General features: G+C 35.2%; 1 protein-coding gene across 1 annotated transcript in view; it reads right to left on the reverse strand.

Moving 5' to 3' along the window:
* Window positions 1-22426, reverse strand: part of LOC114054257 (carbonic anhydrase-related protein) — a 183067-nt gene that overhangs the window by 160256 nt on the left and 385 nt on the right. The window lies entirely within an intron of this gene.

A 22426-nucleotide genomic window follows, 5' to 3' on the forward strand; every position in this document is an offset into this window, starting at 1 on the left:
TAGTGCCTTCTTTTTGTTGATTGTCATCTATTTATCCTGTAAATAGCTTGCTTTGTATATATTTGTTTGCATATTGTCTCCCACATTAGATTTTCAGCTCCTCAAGGAGCTGTGCTTAGCACAATTTGTGACAAGTAGTAGGTGTTTAATTGTTTATTGATTGATCGATTGACAATTGAATCCTTAATATTGAATGTTCTAGTAAATCCCCAAAATTACCTGTATGCAAGCATAATTTACAAATACAATTGATTAAAATTAATTAAATTAATTTTTAAAAATTTTAAAATTTTAGAAATTAAAATTAAATAAAAACAGATTCTTCAGAGATATATGTTCTTTTCAATTGTGTATCCAAATAGTCAATTAGCTGCCTTAATTGCTTTGAGAGCATTTATTCTGGAAACCTTGTCCATTGTGGAAAGCAATTTGGAATTATGCAAATAAAGTGATTAAAATATCTATACCCTTTTACCCAGAAATTCCATTAATGGGCTTATATCCCAATAAGATTATTGATAAGAAAGTCCTCAAGTAAACCAAAATATTTCTAGTAGTGCTTTTGTTTTAGAACAAAGAATGGGAATCAAAGTGAATTTCCGTGAATTGGCAAATGGCTAAAATTGTGACACATGAATATAATGGAATATTACTGTGCTATGAGAATTGATTAATGTAATCAACACAGAGAAGCATGGAAACATCTAAATGAACCAATGCTGAATGGAATAATGAGAGTCAAGAAAACAATGTACACTATGACTACAACAATATAAACATAAAGAACACATACACACACACACACACACAAAGTGAATGTTGAAAAATTATAATGTGGGGCAGGTAGGTGGTGCAGTGGATAGATTACTGGCCCTGGAGTCAGGAGGACTTGCGTTCAAATCTGGTCTCAGACCAGACACTTGATACTAGCTGTGTGACCCTGGGCAAGTCACTTAAACCCAATTGCCTTGCACAAAAACAACAACAACAAAAAAATTATAATGAACAAACCTAGCTGAAAAGAAGAGATATGAAAAGACACTCCCACCTTTCCCCTTTACAGAGGCAGGAGTGTCACACTTGGCAGAATGCACAAGTGTTGCGTATTGCACATATTTTCAGACTTTTTCAACATATCAGTTGTGCTGATTCTTTATTTTTCTTTTTTTGTCTTAAAAATATTAATATAGAATTGCTTTCTGGGAAGGTAAAAGGAGGACAGTAGGGAAAACTATGATGATGTAAAAAACAAATGACATCAATAAAAACTTATTTTCTAAAAATGTTTGATTGAATTCACTAGTAAGTCATCTGGACAGATCAAGAGTTTGAGGTTTGGGTTTAGGTTTTTTATGAGCTAATTTTTTAAATTGTTAATAAATGTGTTAATTCATTTCAATTTCTCTTTCTATCATTAGATTGTTTATATTCTCAAATTAATGTTTTGCTCATTTACATATCATATAACCATCTATTTCATTTAAATTTTCATTTTGGAACACATAATTGAGTATAGTGATTAATGGTGGTTTTCTCAAGTTTCTTCCTACTCATTGTGAATTCCCCCTGCTCAATGTCAGATCTTGATCATTTAGTTTTCCCTTATCCTTCTTCATATCTTAGTATTAGATCAATTTTTAAAGTGGGCATGTACTTAAAATTTACATTGAATAATTATAATAATCTATCATATCTAGATTTATTAGCATTCCCTTCACATCATTAAATTTTTTCTTGTTTATTTTCATTAGGCTTACCTGATTCTCAAAGATGAATGTTGATATCACCTACAATTATAATCATACTATCTAGATCTTTTTTGAATTTCTATCAGCTATTTGTTTAATTACTCAGATACTATGCTTTTCATGCATATGGTTTACATTGATAGTATTCCATTATTTTGGTCCCTATTTATCTTTCTCGCCATATATTTTCTATTGCCTTGTCTAAAACCATTCTTACCAGTCCTGCTTTTAAAGAGTCATAACATTTTTTCTAAATCTTCATTTTAACTCTAAAAATCTTTATGTTTTGAATAAGGTTCTTCTATGTATAAAATTATTGACTTTTGCTATCTAATTCATTTTACCATCCTTTTTACAAAATGAGCAAATTCATCCAAATAACATTCAGTTCATTTTATCACCATAAGATTCTGTTATATTTCTCCATTTAAAAAGAAATTAAATCATTACTAGGTGTTTGAAGTTTATTTTGCTTAGAAATATCCAAACACCAGTCTCCTTAACTTTATCTGCCCTCCCTGGTTAAATCCAAACCACTAGGTTATACTTCCTTCCCCCACCCTTTTTTTGTCATTAGCCCTCTATAACTGTAGTTCATTCTGCATGATACAATGACTTCTCTGACTCTATACTCAAATTCAGACTCTCCTCTTCCCCCTTCTATGACTCAGCATAGTCCATTGTTCACTTTTTTCTATATTTACTACTATAATATCTTTTTATCTTCCCTTGCCTGACCAAGATAAGTTCAAAAATTCTCCTCCCTTTCCCATGTCCCATTTAAATTACTGTCACTTGTCAGGCTCCAATTTTAACAAATACAGAGTCCCTTCTTTTCTCCTCCCTGGCAAGCAGTAATCACTCAATAATTGCTTGTTTCCTTCCTTCCTTCCTCCATCTCAAGGAGAAAAAACACAAACCCAGAGACTATCTCCTTTTATTCCCTCTATTGTTTATTAGTCAGTAATACCTGAGTTCAAATTTAGTCTCAGCCAGTACAAGCTGTATGATGCTGGGCAAATCTGTCAAACTTGGTGTGCTTCTGCTGTAAAATGGAGATAATAATAGCACCTACCTCATAGAATTGTTGTGAGGGTTGAATGAGAAAATATTTGTAAAGAACTTGACACATAGTAGGCACTTAATAAATGTTTATTCCAGGGGCAGTTAGGTGGCTCAATGGATAGAGCACCAGTCCTGGACTCAGGAGGACCTGAGGTCAAATCTGACCTCAGATACATGATACTCACTAGCTGTGTGATCCTGGGCAAGTCACTTAACCCTGATTGCCTCACTAAAAAAAAAAATTTTTTTCCCTTCCCAGTTGTAAATCTGACATTGATCCCTCATCCATGTCAGACTTCCAATAGACAATAGTGATACAATGGAAAGAGCATGGTGATTTAATGTTAGAAGAAATGAATTAAATCCTGTGATTCCATGGCTTACTATTTGTGTGGCTTTGAAAAGGTAGAAAAGGTCTTAGAGATTTAGTTCCTCATTTGTCAAATGCAGGCAAGATCACTTCTCAGATCTTTCCCATCTCTAAATCTCTCTCTTTCTATATGTGAGCCTAGCCCTTTCAAAATATTTAGACTTATTTCATTTGAATGCTGCATTTTTGTTTTACAGGTGGTTCAATCCTGGATTTTACAAAAGGAATGTATGGAAGTCATTGTTCAAAAGTCAATGTCCATTCATTCTGTAACATTATGCTTAACTTCATAAAATAATTTGCATATTTATACAAGCTATTTTTCTTTATTTTTTGATATAACATACTCCAGGCTCTTGTTTCATTTCTCATTATTTGTAAATAGTTCTAAGCAATTTTGACTGGTGCTTCTGAGTACATTGCTACTTGCAATATTTTCTCTTTGACTTGGCTGACCTAGAGCAGAGGTTGGCAAATTATGGCCCATGGGCCCAATTCAGCCTCCCACCTGTTATTGTAAGGCCTGCAAGTTAGAATGGATTTTACATTTTTTTTTAATGATTGAGGGGAAAAAAGAAAAATAATGTTTCATGATGTGAAAATTATATGAAATTCAAAATGTATTGTCCATAAATAAAGTTGTATTGAATAATAGCCATGCTCATTCCTTTACATATTGTTGATGGCCACTTTCATGCTATACAGGCAGAGCTGAAGAGTTGCAAGAGATAATATGTGGCACTCTCATCACTTTGCACTCCTGCTTGGCACACTACAAATCGTTGTGATGCAGTTACAACTCAACAGCCTTTTGAGTCCAATGTGTATAGCCATAAAGCAACATTTTGTTTTATTATCAGTGCATACCCATCATATAAAATCAAGAAAAGACAATTTGGAAGCTTTATTATTTTTGAGCTCAGTGCCAAAGATTGAATTTTTTCTAAATGAGAACTGTTTCAACTTCTATTAATGAACACTGAATGGCTTGGGAAATTAGCTTTTGCTGCAGCCTTGGTAATGTTTTTTAATTAATTCAACCTAAAATAACAGGCAAAACCATGCTTATACACAAAAGTTATACTGCAGTAAATCAATTTCATGACAACTAACAGTATTTGAATCAAAGTATTGTTCAGCTACTTTATACATTTCATGTGCTCTCAAAAGTTAAAACAAAAAATAAGATCTCCATTCCCAGACAAATTTGCAGTGGATCTATTTTCCAATCTCAAACTATAGCTCCAGGAGCATTTTTTAGACCTAAATGCAAGTGCAAAATAAATTTCCATTTTTCTAAATCCATTTAACTGTGCAATTGGGCAACTTCCCCCTATTCTTCAATTGGAAGTGATAAATCTATAATCATGCTAAAAAGTAAATATCAATAGAAGAATCTAATAGAATACTATAAATGCCTTCTAAGCAATAAATATGCTCAATCAAAACAGTATGTTCATGGATTGGTATCAGTATTTGATAGTACCTAATTTTGTGAAAGACATTTTCAAAGATGAGATATGTAAAATCTCATTACAGATCATCATTAACAGATGTACATTTGCAATCAATTTCAGTAATTAAACCTCAATTAGGCAATTTATCCCTGGCCAAAAAAAAAGAGAATTCCTTTCTTCTCATTAGTAGAACAATATAACAATAAAATACATTTTGTTATTGTTATTATTTTTATCATGATTATTTTTATATTTTAATGTCATCAATAAAAGTCAAAGAAATGTGTTTTTTCTCTCTCTATGTAGATATTTATATAATATCCTCAATTTTGCCTCTTGCCCACAAAGACTAAAATATTATCTGGCCCTTTACAGAAAAAGTTTGCCAACCACTAGCCTAGAGCTCAGAACCTCAATTTCTGGGTAAGCAAAAACTAGCGTTCCTTTCTGGTGGTGTCCTGCAATTCTATTCATCTGTATTGTTCCCCACTACTTCGAATACAACTTGTAAAAAAAGTTTTGTGCTTTCATAATTCATTATATTCATACTTTTTTATTATATTTTGAGAGGACAATGATTCTTTCCTTAGATAATGATTAGCTTAATCTAGATTATTTTTTTAAAACTCCATCTTCCAAGTCAATCAGTTCACTTTGTAGAGTTCTTATATAATCTTCCAGTTTTGCTCTAGACATTGTTCTAATATTTCTTGTATCAGGGTTTTACTTTTTTTTAGTTCTGCTCAGTCAGTCCATTTTTAGTTCTTCAATCCATTTTTTAGGATATTCAATTGTTGTGCTGATTTTCCAGTTTCTATTCTAAACTATTAAATATAATTTTGACTTTTTCATTATAAACTATAATTTCACAACAATTCATTTATGATGCTTTTAAACTATTACTGATGTTTTTGTGCCCATGCCATTCTCCTTTCTGAGATTCTAATTGTAGTTGTTGCAAAATTATTCTCTTCTTGTTGAAATTTATTCTTATGGTTTTTTACCCAATAGCATTTTGTCCTTCACATTAGAAAATATGTGCTTACATTTACATGAGATTACATGTAAAGGTGTGGGGCACAGTCCCTTCCAGACTTAGATCATCTGTATCTGAATATAAAGGGACCAGGAATAAACAAGTAGCAGAAATAATGTCATAGACTACTGGGCTTATACTATTTCTATGCCTTTTCTAAGCCTCCTCATCTCCTTGTGCAAAGAATTAGGGTATGAAAACAGAACTCCAAACTCTAAAGCTGTCTGGGAATTACTAAACATTTGGATTTAAAAGCAATAGCAACCTATCTGTCTGCTGTGATTGGGACTTTGGACGAGCTTCACTGTAGGTGGAATAGAAGGAGGCATGGGAGTCCATCAGCTGGCCACAACTCTTACTAAGTCTGATCTCACATTATATACCCTTGCCTAAAGTTTGAATACTATATCCTTGTAAGCTAAGTAAACCTATTCTTTTATACTTCCCTTGCTTATATTCTGTCAGTCATTTCCAACATTTCAATGGACTGGAGCCTCCTACACCACCCATCCCACAGGAATGAGACCAGTGTCAGCAGTAGCAACGTGATGACATCTCTATAAGACATCAGTGGCCCTATGGTGTTGTAGGTATCAGTGTCTTGTTTTGATATAAGCATAAGTTGTTCTACCATGAGTGTCCCTTGACCACTTGTGTTCCATATATAGCACCTTCTCTAGGCCAACTCTCCCAAACTCCTCTTGAGGTGACAGGCAACTGTTTCCAGGGATGACTGAGTACTCCTACCTTTATGGTTATATGGGTAACCCTAGAGATTTGGGAATTCTACTGCTGTTGATCGTGAACTCTCATTGAGTAGTTTTCCCTCCCAATATAAATTAACCAGTTAACATCTTACCAGTAGCAGTTAACTAGTTGATATCAATTAGTGGAAGGGAAGGGAAGGAGAAAAGAAGAGGAAAGAAAGAGAAAGGAAAACCACTGTATCATAAAATGACAGTCAAGTAAAACAAATATTGGCCACATCCAAAACTGCATTTCTTATTCTGAATATTAGCGCCTTATCTCTATGTCATGCGGAGAGCAAAATTCTTCATTGTATAATCATGGTTGATCATTTAGTTGATCAGCATTCTTAAGTCTTTTATAATTGTTTGTTTTTACAATATTGATGTTGTATAAATTGTTCTGGTTCTGCTCACTTTACTCTGCATCAGTTCATACAAGTATTCTCATTTCTTTCTGAAACTTTCTTCATTTATTACAGCCAAAGAGTGTTGTACTACATTCATATGTCATAATTTGTTCAGTTATTTCCCATTTGATGAATACACACTTAATTTCCAATTATTTACCTGCTCTGACTAGCTTTTAAAGATAAACACATTGATGGAACTTAATGAGTCATAACTTTAGAAGTAAAGACCCACAGTATATTTTGAACCTGGGGGCTCTGTCTGCATGGGGACCTGTACTACAAGGTGTATGTGCCCTATATTTGCATATTTATATCCTCTATTTTGTTACTAGCCTTTCTGTGGGGATTTTATTGTGCAGATTTTTTCCCTTTTCTCTTTTCATGGTTGTTAATACTTTATATGGTATATTTCTTGAAATTCTGAAGGGATTTGGAGGAGCTAGACTTACATATAACTTCTTACTGAGATATTTTGCCAGAAGTGTACCACTGACAACAAAAAACATACCCAATACTAATTTCATACATTATTAAGGGCATAGAAGTAAAATTCTAAATGAAAAGTTAACACAGGGGCAGCTAGGTGGCACAGTAGATAAAGCACCGGCCCTGAAGTCAGGAGGACCTGAGTTTGAATCCGGCCTCAGACCAAACACTTGACACTTACTAGCTGTGTGACCCTGGGCAAGTCACTTAACCCAAATTGCCAAAAAAAAAAAAAAGAAAGAAAGAAAGAAAAATAAATATAAATGCTTTAAAAAAGTTAACACGATTACAAAGGAGTTAGATTTAAAAAAAAATAGTAGGGGGCATGGATATGCCACACTAATGGAAAAGAACAAATGGAATATACAGATAAAATATAAGAATTTTAGAGACATGAAATGAATGCTGAAGAGCTAATTTTATCAATTTTGGAGCAATCTAAACAATGATATCAAGAAATTTCCCTTTTAGCCAAGTGCACGTGGAACATTTTTTAACAGACCATACTCTTTGGCATAAACAACTTACAAATAAATTCAAAAAATAAAAATTTTAAACAATAATTTTATTGGTCATGATGTAATAAAGACATATAGTGTAATGAAGAATACCTAGGTTTAAATCCTAGCTTTCAGATGACCAGGGGAAAGTAAATCTCTGTGAGACTTAGGTAATTCTCTAAAACTGTGTTTTATGTGGGTTGTAATCTGTGTGGTTAGAGTTCCCAGACTCATGAAATCACATATCCTTAAAGTATTAATATAATCTAACAACAACAAAAAATAATATGTTGAATAGTTATAAGAGTTGATGGAGACAAAAGTAAATTGTTAAATAATGCTTAGCTCAAAGTCCAAATTAGAGAAATAAGAATTTTATTAAAGAAAATAATAGAACAGTGAAAATTTATGAGAAAGAGATAAAAACAATTCTCAAAGGCAAATTTATATGCCTAAATGCTGGCATAACAAAGAGTAAAAAGAAATAGAAGGTTAATGGGTTGAATTTAAAGCATAAATAATGGGAATTTTAAAAAAAATTAATGACCAAAAGCAATTATAAAAAAGTCATCAAAACTAAAGGAGAAATTGACAAAGTTAAAAATATAGAAACAATTTAATAAATAAATACTTCTGGGCATATATTTCAAAGAGGTCAGAGATGGAAAGAAGTGCCTATATATAACCTAATATTTATAGCAGCTCTTTTTTTTTAGCAACAAAGAACTAGAAACAAAATATGTGACAACTGATAAGGAGTTGACTAAACAAATTATGGTGTATGAATATAATAAAATATTACTCTTCAATAGGAAATGATGAATATGAGAAGTACAGGAAATCATGGGAAGACTTACATAAATTGATACAAAATAATCAGAATAGAGAAAATAATATGCAGAATGACCATAACAATGCAAATGAAAAGAAAAAATGAATTTTGTGTAATTGAAATGACTGAGTTTGTTCCCAAAGAAGTGATTAGAAAAACATCTCCCTCCCTTCCTGGCAGAGGTGGGAAACTATAGACACAAAACATTTCATATACTGCCAGACTCGGTTGATATAATTATTGACTTTGTCAAAGAGCTCTTTGTTGCCTTTTTTTTGTTACCAGGAATAATTCTCTGAGTATTGGAGGAAGAAGGGTTATATGCAAAAGTGAAAGGGTTGTAAGTATACACATGTACACACACACACACACACACACACACATACGGCTTTTTAAAAAACAAATGCACCCTTTTCTTCAAATCTGAATTGCCCCAAAAAATCTGGGCTGTCTACCCTTACCTATTCCTAGAAGTTTTCAGGTAGAGCCTAGATACATAATGTTACATGGTAACATGGATGCTATAGGGGAAAAAACCCTTTGGAATGAAGAGCTTTGACTAAATTACTTCTATGGTTTCTTTGAACTCTAAGATTCTATGTGTTTCAGCAGCCTGACCTGACTAAATAATTAAAACATGGTCTGGGGTCCAAAGTAGAATTCAGAGATTTTTCTGTTCTGACATTGAACATTCTATTATCCAAGTGGGTCCATTCAACTTATCTAATATTCAGCCATTCACATTTGCAACCAACCCTGTGAATTGTAAAGTGCTTGTTTTATAATCAACACAATTATGGAAAAATTCCAGCATATTTTGTGTAAAATATTTCCATATTATTCAAGACTTTGTGCAATGAGAAGGAACAAGAAAAGTGAATATAATTCACAACACAATCAATACTTCTAATGTTAATGATGCACAGCATAAATACGTTATGATTCAGGCTCCATGATGAGTCCTCACTGAATATTATTTTTAATGTTTTAACCAGTGATAAGGAAAAAAGCCTATATTGGTCCTGTGTACATGTATGTGTGCATGTATGCATGTATATATATACACATATGCGTATGTACACACATAGATATGTGTGTATTTGGCACCTTTATACAGAAGCAAGCTACTTTTCCCAATCTCTACAAAGGGCTTAAACTACAGCATTAGAGATTTAAGTTAAGACATGGAAGAGTTTCCTGCCTGGATGTATTGCTATTACTCTGTCTCTCTGACTTTGTCTGCTTATCTGTCACTGTCTCTGTCTCTGTCTCTGTCTCTCTGTTTCTGTCTGTCTGTCTTTGTCTCTATCTCTCTGTCTGTCTGTCTCTGTCTCTCTCTCTGTCTCTCTCTGTCTCTCTCTTTCTCTCTCTCTGTCTCTCTCTCTCTGTCTCTCTCTCTCTCTCTGTCTCTCTCTCTCTCTGTCTCTCTCTCTGTCTCTCTCTCTCTGTCTCTCTCTCTCTCCCCCCCTCCCCCTCTCTCTCTCTCTCTTTTCCACATCCTAATCAGGACTTTATTTCACACAGTCAAAAAGTCAAAAAAGTCACATGGTCAAAAAGACCCACGTTTAAATCCTGCCTCACATTCTTACTTGATCTGTGAGCCTGACCAACTCACAATCTTTCCCAGACTTGATTTCCTTGTCTATAAAATGGAGATAATAATAGTACCTACTTCACAGGGTTGTGGTGAAGATCAAACAAAATAATATATGAAAAAAAATTGCAAACTTTAAAGCACTACATAAATGTTAGCTATTACTGCCTATGTCTTTAGACAATTCAGTTAATTTCTCCTTTATGAATTTTGATGCTATGCCATTTGGAACCTATAAATTTAATATTGATATTGATTTATTGTCTATGGTTCTTTTAAACATAACATAATTTCCTTGCTTACTGATATTATGATTTTTTATTCTTACTCTTACTCTTTTTCTTCACATGACACATAATAAATTTTATTCTAGTCTCTCTTTTAGAGTGTATTTTTTTTTGCTTTTCTAGATATATTCCAAGCAATACATTATGAGGTTTTGTTTTCTTATCAGTTCTGCCACTCTCTTGCTTTATTGGATTAATATCCATTCATTTTTAAAATTATGAGTTTTATATTTTTCTCCATTTTCTCTAGTTTTGATATTTTAAGAAATGTTTTTATTCCTCCTTCCTCTTTTAAGTGGATATGTTGTCCCTGGTACTAGCTTTGCCTAGACTATTTTGATGCAGTCCTAGTCCCACCCACTCTCTCTTCCCTCTCCATTTCCTTTCCCATTTCCTAATCATGAATGAGGTAAAACTGGTCCTTAGTCTTTTGTGCATGCCTTTGGTCTTCTGTGAAGTCTTTTCAGTTTGGCCTTAATGATGCCTTATTGTTTTCCACAGTTATGGAACTGTCACATTTGGACACTATTGTTTCTTTATCCTAAGTATTATTTGAGGAAATAGCTGAGAAACTTAAGATAAAATTGGAAAAAGCAGCTAGACCTGAGTGCATGCAGAGTTTCAGATATTACTGAGACATTAAGGAATGATATGCTTTGGGCATTTGTAGATATAAGTCTGGAGCTCAAACAAGAAGCCAGAACTAAAATAGAGAGAGAGACAGAGAGAGACAGACAGAGAGAGAGAGACAGAGAGAGAGAGATGTGTGATCATCTACATAGAAAATAGGTGAAGTTGTAAGAGTATATGAGATTACTGAGAAAGAATATAGAAAATGGAACATTTTCTACAGGGCCATGGATGGACACAGGAAACTTTTTAAGATAGAAAATGGAGGTGGGTGAGTCATGTAATCAGAATGAGAGACAATGAATGGATTAAGGCCCCACGTGTAAGATAGGTACCCTTGAAATATAAAAAAGAACAAGAAAAAAGGACTTTATCAAGTGGGAAAATTTTAAGGAAACATGAGCAAAAATTACAGAGAATAAGAAAACATAGAATAGGGATTGTGATCTGTACCAGTAGGCATCTATGAAATCAAAGTATAATAAATTCTATGGTACATGGATACTTTTGCAAGACATTTTGCTGATAAGTTCTAACAATTTCAAATGTACCTTTATTTCAAGAACCACTACTTCTTCCAATTCTAACAATCCAATTTATTTTTTAGTTTTGTTGGTATGTTTTGTTTTTTACAGTACAAATATTTACAGATTACTCCCATTTCATGAGAAGTTCTTGTAACAAAATAAAACGATTAGCAAAAGTAATAACATAGTGAGCTCATTTTAAAATGCATACATTTCATAACCATAGCACCCCTCCACCTCTCTATTTTTTAAAATAAGAGAAATCTATTTTCTCTCCCTCTAACCCACTCATTCCATTGGAAAAGAAAAGAAAATCAAATTAAATTTCTTCTAGCAAATATACATAGTCAAACAAGACAAATTCTCTTGATGGTTTTATATATGACTCATTCTTCAACCTAAATCAGTCACTCCTTTGTTATGGATAATTTCATCACTGGTCCTCTGGAATGATGGATGAGTATTTTACTGTTCATAGTTCTTACAGCTTTCAAAGTTGTTTGCTTTTATAATGATGTTGCCTTGCTCATTTCATTCATCAGTTTATAAAAGTCCTTACAATTATTCATTTTTATAATATTGATATTATAGCATAAATTATTCTTCTGCTCACTTCACTCTACCTTGGCTTATATGTCTTTCCATGTCTTTTTGAGATCATTTATTTCTTATAGCACAATAGTAATCTTTTACATTCATATGCTACAACTTACCCAGCCCTTTCTCAACTTATGAGCAGTCATCCAATTTATGGGATTATAGATTTAAAGCTAAAAGCAACTTTGAAGTCATTGAGACTAATCTTGTCATATTAGATGAGGAAACTGAAGCCCAGAGAGTTGAAGTGCCCAAAGTCATACTATAATTGCAGAGCAGGGAGTCAAACCTAGGTCCTTTGACTCCCAAACTACTTTCCTTTCACCAGATTTAAGAAAAGGACTTATAAATCTGAATAAGGTTCAAAGGAAATGGACATAGAAGTATTTTTGTTTTTGATTTATCATCAGATTTTAATCCAGATATACAATGTACCATAGATATTCCCAGGTTTTGAATGGACATCTGGGCATTTCCTTCCCCAAAGGTTAATGTAGTCACCAATTTTAAAACATCAAATCAAAATTTTCCTTGAATTTCATTTAAGTAGATTGATCTTATCACTGATCCATTAACTTAAATTATATCACTCCATGTGTGAATCAAAAAATAATGTAGGCCCTAGAAAACTGAATCCTTTTTGTTCAGATAAGCAACATTATTGTTTGACAGCATTTGTCATGAAGCTGACAATCCCTAATTGGAGTTTCTGGGAAGGATCTGTTTTTTTCTCTCCTTAGTTGTACTCTCTGGGTTTCCAAATCTCTCTTCTACAACAAGCTTTCTTTGATGCTTGTAGATAAGACTCAGTAATAGCTCACCCACAATGAACTGTTTTCCTGGATATTCATATCTAATAAAAATTCAAGCTTCTATTAATACCTCCAAATGATCTCAATACCAGTGTGCAAAATGCTTTCTTTACTGTTGTCAGAGCTACACCTTATGTTGCAACAGAAAGAGCTCAGCTTCACAACCATTTCTCAAGAAGTCAAGTGAGTGACAGGAGTAAAGACTCATGAAATTTCACTTGTACAGAAGAAATATCCAATCCATGTATCAAAACAAAGCAAAGTAGAATTCATTTAAGAGGGAGATATTTCATAGAACATGAAAATTGGAGATGATTTTCAAATTATCTGGTATAATACAGTCATTTTAATCAAAAGCATATTAAGCATATATACACATGCCAGATACTGTGCTAGGTACTAAGGACACAAAATCAAAAGTCAAGCAGTCCCTGCCTTCAAGGAGCTTACATTCAAATTGCAGAGAGAAGATATAAATATTACACACACACATACACACACACACACACATTAGTATATGAAATATAATACAAAATTTTGCAGATAAGGATAGTGAGATCCAGATGGGGTAGTGAATTTCTTGTGCTAAGAAATGAACTTTTTAGAGGACTCAGGGTAACAAGGGAATCTACCCTTTCCCCTGAAATCACACAGCTACGTACAACTCAAATCACCAGTTACAGGCAAAGTGTAGGATTGTTCCATTGTGTTGGGGTTCTTTCTCTTACCAACCCTCCAGTCCCTCTCCCACTTGCCCCAACAATATGTTGCAGTGGAAAAGTAACTAGATTGGGCATCATTGGACTTAGGTTTAAATCTTGTCTCTCCCATTTTGTATGACCTTGGGCAAGTCTCTTGCCATCTTTGAGTCTAAGGTTCTTTATGTATAAAATTAGGTTGAAGGACTTAGATTAAATAATCTCTAAAGTTCCTTCCTACTCTAAATGTATGATCCTCTGCTTGGCCCACTTGTTTCATGACTATTTCTGATCTGAATACTTTTAGCTCTCTACTTGGCCCAGTGACTACTTGCTGTTCAAATGTTGCTTTGATCCATTACCCTTCCTGGTGCTGCATTGTTCTTTGCAATACATGGTTCACCATAGGCCCACTTGGTTATATAATCTCAGCTCCAAGGGAGTCTGTGTGTGGCCAGCTGATTCCTCTGTCTTCAAACTCGTATCTCTGGCTCTCCTGGTATTTCAAATCTACAGCTTCTTTTAAAGGCCAAACTCCAATGTCAACAAGTAATTAGGATTTACTAAGTGACTATTATGTGCCAAGCAATGTGCTAGGCACTGAGGAGGCAGAAAAAGGCAAAAAAAGAAAAAGTAGTCCCTGTTTTCAAGGAGCTCACAATCTAATGGGGAAGGTTACAGCTGAGGCTTGAAGAAAGCCAAAAAAGTCAGGAAGAGGAAATAAAAAGGGGGATTTAAAAAAAAAAGAGTCTGGGCATGAGAGAAAGTCAGGGAAAATGTCCAGAATAAGAGATAGAGTGTCTTGTGTGAAGAAAAACAAAGAGATCAATATCATTGGAGCATAGAGTACTTATAGTAGAGTATTGTATAAGATGAGTGGAAGGGTAGATGGGAGGAGGGGCAGATTATAAAGCAGTTTAGAAGCTGAGATACTTTTAGAATTTTATTTTTTTTGTCCTAGAGGTCATTGGAAAGTCACCAGAGTTTATTGACATGCTCAGACCTGCTCTTTAGGAAGATTACTTTGACAGCTGATTGAAGAATGGGCTAGAGTGAGGAGAGACTTGAAGCAGTGAGACCAACTAGCAGATTATTGCAATAGTCCAGGTATAGAATCATGAGGGCCTTTACCAGGATAGAGATAAGGGGCATACATGAGAAATGGTGTAAAATTAGAGATGGCAGGATTTGACAACTAATTTAGGTATGGAGAGTGAGAGAGAGACTAAGGAATTGAGGACGATACCTCACATGTGTTACTGGGAGGATGATAGTGCCCCCAAGATTAATAGAGAAGTCAGGAGGAGAAGGGAGTTTGGGGAACATCATAATGAGTTCAGTTTTGGATGTGTTGAGTTTAAAATGTCTAAGGGACATCCAGTTTGAATAGTCCAATAAGCAGTTGGAAATATAAGACTGAAGCTCAGGAGGAAAGTAGGGGTTAAATAGATCTGAGAATTAACATCATAGAAATTATAACTGAATGTATAGGAGCTGATGGAATCACCAAGTGAAATAGTATAGAAGAGACTAGGACCCAATCCAGAGGTGTAGGGGAAAATCATGGTTTGTGGTCACAACCAGAATGAAGATCCAGCACAGGAGATTGAGAAGCAGTGGTCATATAGGTGGTAGGAGAACCAGGAAAGAATAGTGTCACTATAATCTAGGGAACAGAGAATGATTGGTAGTGTCAAAGACTGTAGAGAGATCATGAAGAAACGACAATTGACGTCATTAGATTTAGCAAATAAGAGACCATTGATAAATGGTGAGAGTAATTTCAGTTGAAAAATGTCATTGTAATACAGACTGCAGATAGCTCAGAAGAGAGGCAGGGGAAAGGAAGTGGAGGCACTGATCTGGAAACCTTTTTCAAGAGGTTTGGTCATATAAATAAATAGAAGTACAGAATGATAACTGATGGGAAAAGAGAGATCAACAGAGGGTTTTTGAGGTTGAGGAAAACATAGATATGTTTGTGGGCACCGGGAAGCAGGGAATAGAGGGGAGAGATTGAAAATTAATAAGAGAACTGGGATGAGAAAGGGGACGATCTGCTAGAAAAAAACAGAATAGAATGGGATCAATTGTGCATGTAGAGAGGATTGTTTTGGCAAGGAGAAGGGTCATCTTTACATGTAAGACAGGGATGAAGGAAGAAATAGTGGGGGAAAGCTTCTGAGTCATGTGAGATGAGGAGGAGGGGGAAGGGAGGAAGGAGCTCAAATAACCTCAGTTTTCTTCAGTGAAATATGAGGCAAGATTCTCAGCTGAGAAGGTGGGGAGGAGGAACAATGGAAAGTTTGCAGAAGGTTGAAAAAATTTAGAAAAGTTGCTATGTTAACAGTAAATTGTTTAGAAAGGTGTAAAAAGGATTATCTTGCCTTGTGAGAGACTAAGATTTTATAAATTAAATTTGTACTATACTTTGTCAACACGGTTTCATGGTTTTCTCCAGCTTTATTCAGCAACAAGAGTAGAAGCAAAGACAGTGGATAGTGGGAGTAGCCAAAGGTTGGTGCTTGGCAGGATAAAATAGGTGTTAAGATAAAGGGCAAAGGACTTGGGAGAAGAAAATAGTGTACATTTGATTTGGTTCACCAAGAGGGCAATGGGGGAAGGAAAAGAGTGTAGGTAGCCAAAGTTGGGGTAATGGTCTGGGTAGGAATTGAAGAATGGAGGGACTAGAGGTCACAATGAAGATGAAGAATAAGTCTTGGGGTTGCAAGAAAGAAGGAAAGGTAGAATAACAACAAATTATGATCAGATAAAATAATTTTGAAGTTCACAAACATGGAAGTGGTACATTTGTGAGTTAGGGCAAGATCCAAGATATGACCATTTCTGTATCTATCTGAGATGGGCATGGAAAAAAGAGTCATAGGAAGAATTAAGAGTTAAGAGATTTGAAGGATTATCAATATTCATGTCAAAGTCCCCTGGCATGAGGGCAGCAATTGGGGAACAGAGAAAGATTGTGAGCCAGGCATTGAATTCATTGAGGAAGGAAAGAGACTATTCTGGAGGACCAGTAGACAACAGTCATCAAAATGTTGATTAGGTCATAAATCTGGATTGAACGAACCTCAAAATTTCCTGAATGATATTTGTAGAGGGAGAACCTGGAAGAGGCAATGGGGAGCAAAATAGCGTATGAGTAAAAGTGTAACAAGTATTTCAAAGGATGGCCAGGGAAGCTTGTCATCATGAGGCACCCAGGCGTAAATGCACAAACACAGAGGAGCAAGAAATGAAGTCAGAAGAGGAAAGTTAGTTTGTTACTTATGGACCAGGAATTCCAGAGAGCACAGTGGAAGAAGTAGGGAGTTTTTGAGAGCAATGTTGCAGAATTTGGATTGGTGGATGTTGGAATAAGGGAATAGTCAATGGGGGAGTGGAGAATGTGCTCTGAACAATGGCAGCCAAGGTTCAGAATCACTGGGTTGGGGAGGATTGGCTGGATGGAAATTTGTTAAATATCAAGAAATGAATTCATGTAGGTTGCTATTTTCATGAAGGTTTTTCTCTATGGGTAGAGACCTCTCAAGTGTCTAACTGAAAGGGGGATGAAGGGAATAGGATAAGTAACAGACTCAGGTAGGTGGAGGGAGCACAATGATGTTAGTAAAGTTCCCTCCTTCCTCATGCAAGGACTAGTAGAGGGAGTACAATGGAACAATATCTCCATGCACGAGTGAAGTCAAAATTTTAGCCCAGTCCTTTGATTTTTCTGATACCCAAGTTGCAATGTACTTGTGAGCATATGTGCTGAAGTCAACATTGTTGAATAATTTCCCGGTAGTCAATGGGTTTATAACTTCCTCAACCAAGTTAACCAATTAAAACAAGTAACCACCCATGTGTTATGATTTAAGGGTTTCTAATAGTTAAATAAGACAAATCAAGAAACTAGAGCCATGGTCTTCTAACTGGACAGAGTCCCAGAGCAACACAGGGAACTCACAGAGCGCCTTAGGATATTTAAATTTTAAGGGCATTAAATTTCTTGCCTTCTCAATGTGTGGGAGAGGGGCTAACAGAAGGGAGAGAATTTGGAATTAAAAAATTTTAAATGAATGTTAAAAATAAATTAATTTTTAAATGACATTTAAAATTTTTACCTAATTACTTAATAAATAACATGTTAGGTATTTCTTTTGGCCTAGGAGCACTGTGAAAAAATCACTGGGACACTAAGTGGTATAAACTGAGAAAGTTTGGAAATCTCTGATCCCGGGGTTGATTGATGTTGCTGAGGGTTTTAAGAGAGAAAATGGAGAGCAGAAAGAGTATGTTAGTTCATAAAGAAAAAATAAGGGAATGGAACTTACTATTTATCATAATTGGGGTTCATGAGAAGAAAAGTATATTAATATGGAGGAAAAAGTGGTAGGGGTAGGCATCAGATGGATTTTGATTTTTTTCTGAAACAAACAAAGGAGGGCTGAGCACACAGGCTGATTTATAAACAAAGAATTTGGAAACTCAATAGGAAAACAGGAGGAAATAGGGAGAGGGAATGTTAAGATGGGGGGCAATACCAGGGAGGGAGTAGTTACAAGCAAAACAAACTTTGACTTTAAGGAATGGATCATGAAGAGGGTATTAAAAGAAGGGGGAGATAAAAACCAGTAATGAAGTCTGGGTGAGGAGAAGAGAGGAAGGAATAGTAGAAGCAGATTGCTTCAGTTATAAAACATTGTTGTTAATTACATTTATTCTGTTTCACTGACTTCATCTTTGTGTAAAGACGTTTGTGTGATCCCACTCCCTCAGGACCAGATCAAGTACATTTTACCCATCACAAGCTTCCAGTTCCCAATAAGGGTTTAGAGTCCACAGACTGTCCTTTCCATTTTAGGGGCCCAGTGATCAGTACTTCAGTTCTCTAGAACTACTTCCTATTGAATTCACTTTTACAATAGGATATTCATTTCAAAGATATAACAAGAATAAACATTTCCCCCAATACCTCAAGGGCATAACCCCCTACCCTTGCCCCTTTGATAGGGGGAAGGACAGATTAGGCCCATGTTTCACTCTCAGGGGTAGAGCTATGTTGTTACATAGCATTGATCCCACCAAGTTCATGTCCAAAGTCATCATCAAAGCCTTCTGCCAGGCTGGAGCCTTGGAATCCATACTATCTATCTCAAGACATTGCTGTTAGGTTGCTTGCAACATCTCACTTGGATTCTGAGATTCCCAGATCTCTATGGCTTTCATTCATGCTAAGTTAGGCCATTTTAAAACACAACAGTTCTTCAGCTATAAAACCAATGGGAAAAAGCTACTTCTTAACTCCATCAGAAAGCCAATGTACTCTATCCATGAATGTTTCAGTTCTCCATTCTCCTTGCATATTCCACATGAGTAATTCCATCTTAAGTGGTACAGGTATATGTCAAACCTCAATTATATTTGTAAAGACAGTTGTGGAGTACTAAGTGAGGAAAAGTGACCATGAAAAAAATCTTTACAGAAAATTTCTCTGATATGGGTCTGAAATGCAAGATTTATAAGGAACTTATTCAAATATATAAGGATGGCAGCCATTCCCCAATAGCTAAATTGGTCAAGGGATATAAGAATGAAGTTCTCTTGCTGTTTTTTTTTAATTAACAAGAATTTGTTTTTCCCTCTTATTTCTCTCAATAAAAAGAGAAAGAAAACCTCATAACAAATATGCATAGTCAAGCAAAACAAATTTCCACATTAGAGATTCCACAAATATATATCTCATTCTACATGTCAAATGTATTACCTCTGGGTCCCAAGACTGGTTGTATGCTTTATCATCAGAACTCTAGAACCATGGTTGATAATTGCATTGATAATTACATTTAGCACAGTGCCTAACACATAGTGGGCTCTTAATAAATGTTTGTTCACTGATTCTTCTCATTTCACCCTGCAACAGTTCATACAAGTTTTGCCAGTTTTCTCTGAAAGTGTTCTTTCATTTTTTCTTGAAGTACAATAGTTTCCCATTAAATTCATATACCATGATTTATTCAACCATTCCTCTATTAATGGGAACCCCCTTAGTTTGCAGTTCTTTGCCACTACAAAAAGTGCTACTCTAAATATTTTTTTAACATAGACATATTTTTCCTTTTCTTAAAAAATTTATTTAGGGTATAGGCCAAGCAATGATACTGCTATTAGATAGGGTCAAATTGTATGCACCATTTAGTAATTGTTTTAAGTATAGTCCAAATTGCTTTCTGGAATAGCTGAAACAATTCACAGCTCCACCAATAGTACATTAGAGTGCTTGTTTTCTAGCAACCACTCAAACATTTGTCATTTACCTTTTTTGTCACCTTTGCCAATTTAATCAGTATAAATAGAACCTCAAAGTTGCTTAAATTTGCATTCTCTAATTATTAGTGATTTGGAGTATTTTTTTATATGACTATTGATAGCTTACATTTCTTTCCACTGCACACCTATGCCTGCATTGAGTCAGGTAAGTCATAGAGTGCTGAGACTGGAGTCAGGAATATCTGAGTTCAAATCTGACCTCCGGTACCTAATAGTTGTATGACCCTGGACAAGTCATTTAACCTCTCTCAGCCTCAGTTTCCTCACCTGTGAAATAGAGATAAAAACAGCTTCTACCTCTCAGGGTTGTTGTGAGGATAAAATGAAATAGTATATGTAAAGCACTTAGCACAGTGCCTGGCACATCGTAGGAGCTATATAAATGTTTAATGTCTTTCCTTTCCTTCCTCCTTACTCCCTTCTCAGGGGTAGAGAGAATTCCCAGCATCTGTTAAGGTTCAACTTAAGTACCACCTGTTACAGAAATCCAAGCCTGATCCTATCCACCTCCCAGTCACTACTCTTCTCCCCCAGGAAATAACTTTAAATACATTTTCCATTTAATTGTCCATGTGCATACTACCACCTCTTGCAAAAAAAAAAAAAATGAAAGATCCTTGAGGCCAAGAACCAATTTACTTTTGTCCCCAGTACATAGCAGTGTCTACTATTAGCAGGCACTTAATGAATACTTATTAAAGTATTGAATTGAATTGGATTTCCAGTGACACATTACTCCCCCTTTACATAATCTATGTTTTTGCTTAACTATACTATGCCCCAGTTTCATCCTATCCTCTCCAGTCTTCTTGCATTTTCATGGTCCATCCTGCATAGAGTTAATTCCCCCCCCCCATATCTCTGCCTGCTAAATCCCTCCCTTACTTCAGTGCTTCACATAAATGCCACCAGAAATCCTTTATTCTAGTCCATAACTTGTCCACAGATACTTATTTAGCCCCCAAAGTAGTTATGGTGCCACTTGCAACAATATTGTTTTCTGCTATAATTACATTGCTAATATAGAGTAGTTTGGTTACCTTCTGGTTAAATAGACTTTAGAGGATACACATGGATAATTAACAATATTGGGAAAAAATATCCTGGTCTGTGTAGAGGAAGAAGGAAATGTAGATGTATAGAACCACTGGGCTGAGGGCACTGAAAAAGCTGAAGGTATTGAATGAACCAGGAAAGCTGGTTTTGTAAACCTAGAAATACTTGGATTTGTTGTTGTTCAGTCATTTAAGTCCTGTCCAATTCTTTGTGATCTTATTTGGGATTTTCTTGGCAATGATATTGAAGTGATTTGTCATTTCCTTCTCCAGCTCATTTTATAGATAAGGAAACTGAGGCAAAGTTGAGTGGTTAAATGACTGGCCCTGGGTCACACAGCTACTAAGTGTCTGAGGCCACATTTGAACTCAGGAAGATACTGAAGTTTGAAAGCATGTTAGCTGGGGAGATACAAAGCACAGAACTGGAGTTCAATCAGATCATTTATTTGCTACTTAAAGAGATCTTCTTAGACAGTCTTATTTTAATTGTTTAAATAATCTTTAAAGAAGAATCTGGAAACACCATCCATTTGAGTCCCTAACAGAGTCCAATGCTTGTTAGGACCTGTTTACCAAGTTTCCTAAAAACATTACAGAAATACGTTTTCTCATGCACTGTACTGCTAACAATCATAATACCAACTATTTGACAATAGCTTTGAAATATAAACCACCTCAGTGAATTCTATTTTTATACAGCCATAGAATTTTAGAGTTGGAAGAGACTCCTGTGGTCTTCTACTCCAACCCACACCTAAACAATATCCCCACTACTGTATACCCAAGTATACCCAGTTATTGAGATTCTGCTTGAAGACCTGCAAAGATGAAAGGCTCTCAACCATCCAAGGGAAGCTATTCCATTTGGGAATAACTCTAGTTGTTAGAATGCTGTTCTCAAGATCAAAGCTAAATTTGTCTCTTTGTAACTTCTACCTGCAGCATATGCTCTGGAGATATTCTCCCAGTCCCCACTGGCATTGGAAGCAGGCTACTACTATGTCACCACCTTAAAATTCTAGGAGTAGGGGGCAGCTAAGTGGCACAGTGGATAAAGCATCAGCCTTGGAGTCAGGAGGATCTGAGTTCAAATACGACCTCAGACACTTGACACTTACTAGCTGTGTGACACTGTGCAAGTCACTTAACTCTGATTGCCTCACTAAAAAGCCAAAAAAAAAAAAAAAGAAAAATTCTAGGAGTAGCCTTGAGGGTTCAAGAGGTGACTTTGTAATTCTGT

Source organism: Vombatus ursinus, unplaced genomic scaffold, assembly GCF_900497805.2.
Source record: "Vombatus ursinus unplaced genomic scaffold, bare-nosed wombat genome assembly UNPS02014812.1, whole genome shotgun sequence".
NCBI classification, from domain to species: Eukaryota; Metazoa; Chordata; class Mammalia; order Diprotodontia; family Vombatidae; genus Vombatus; species Vombatus ursinus.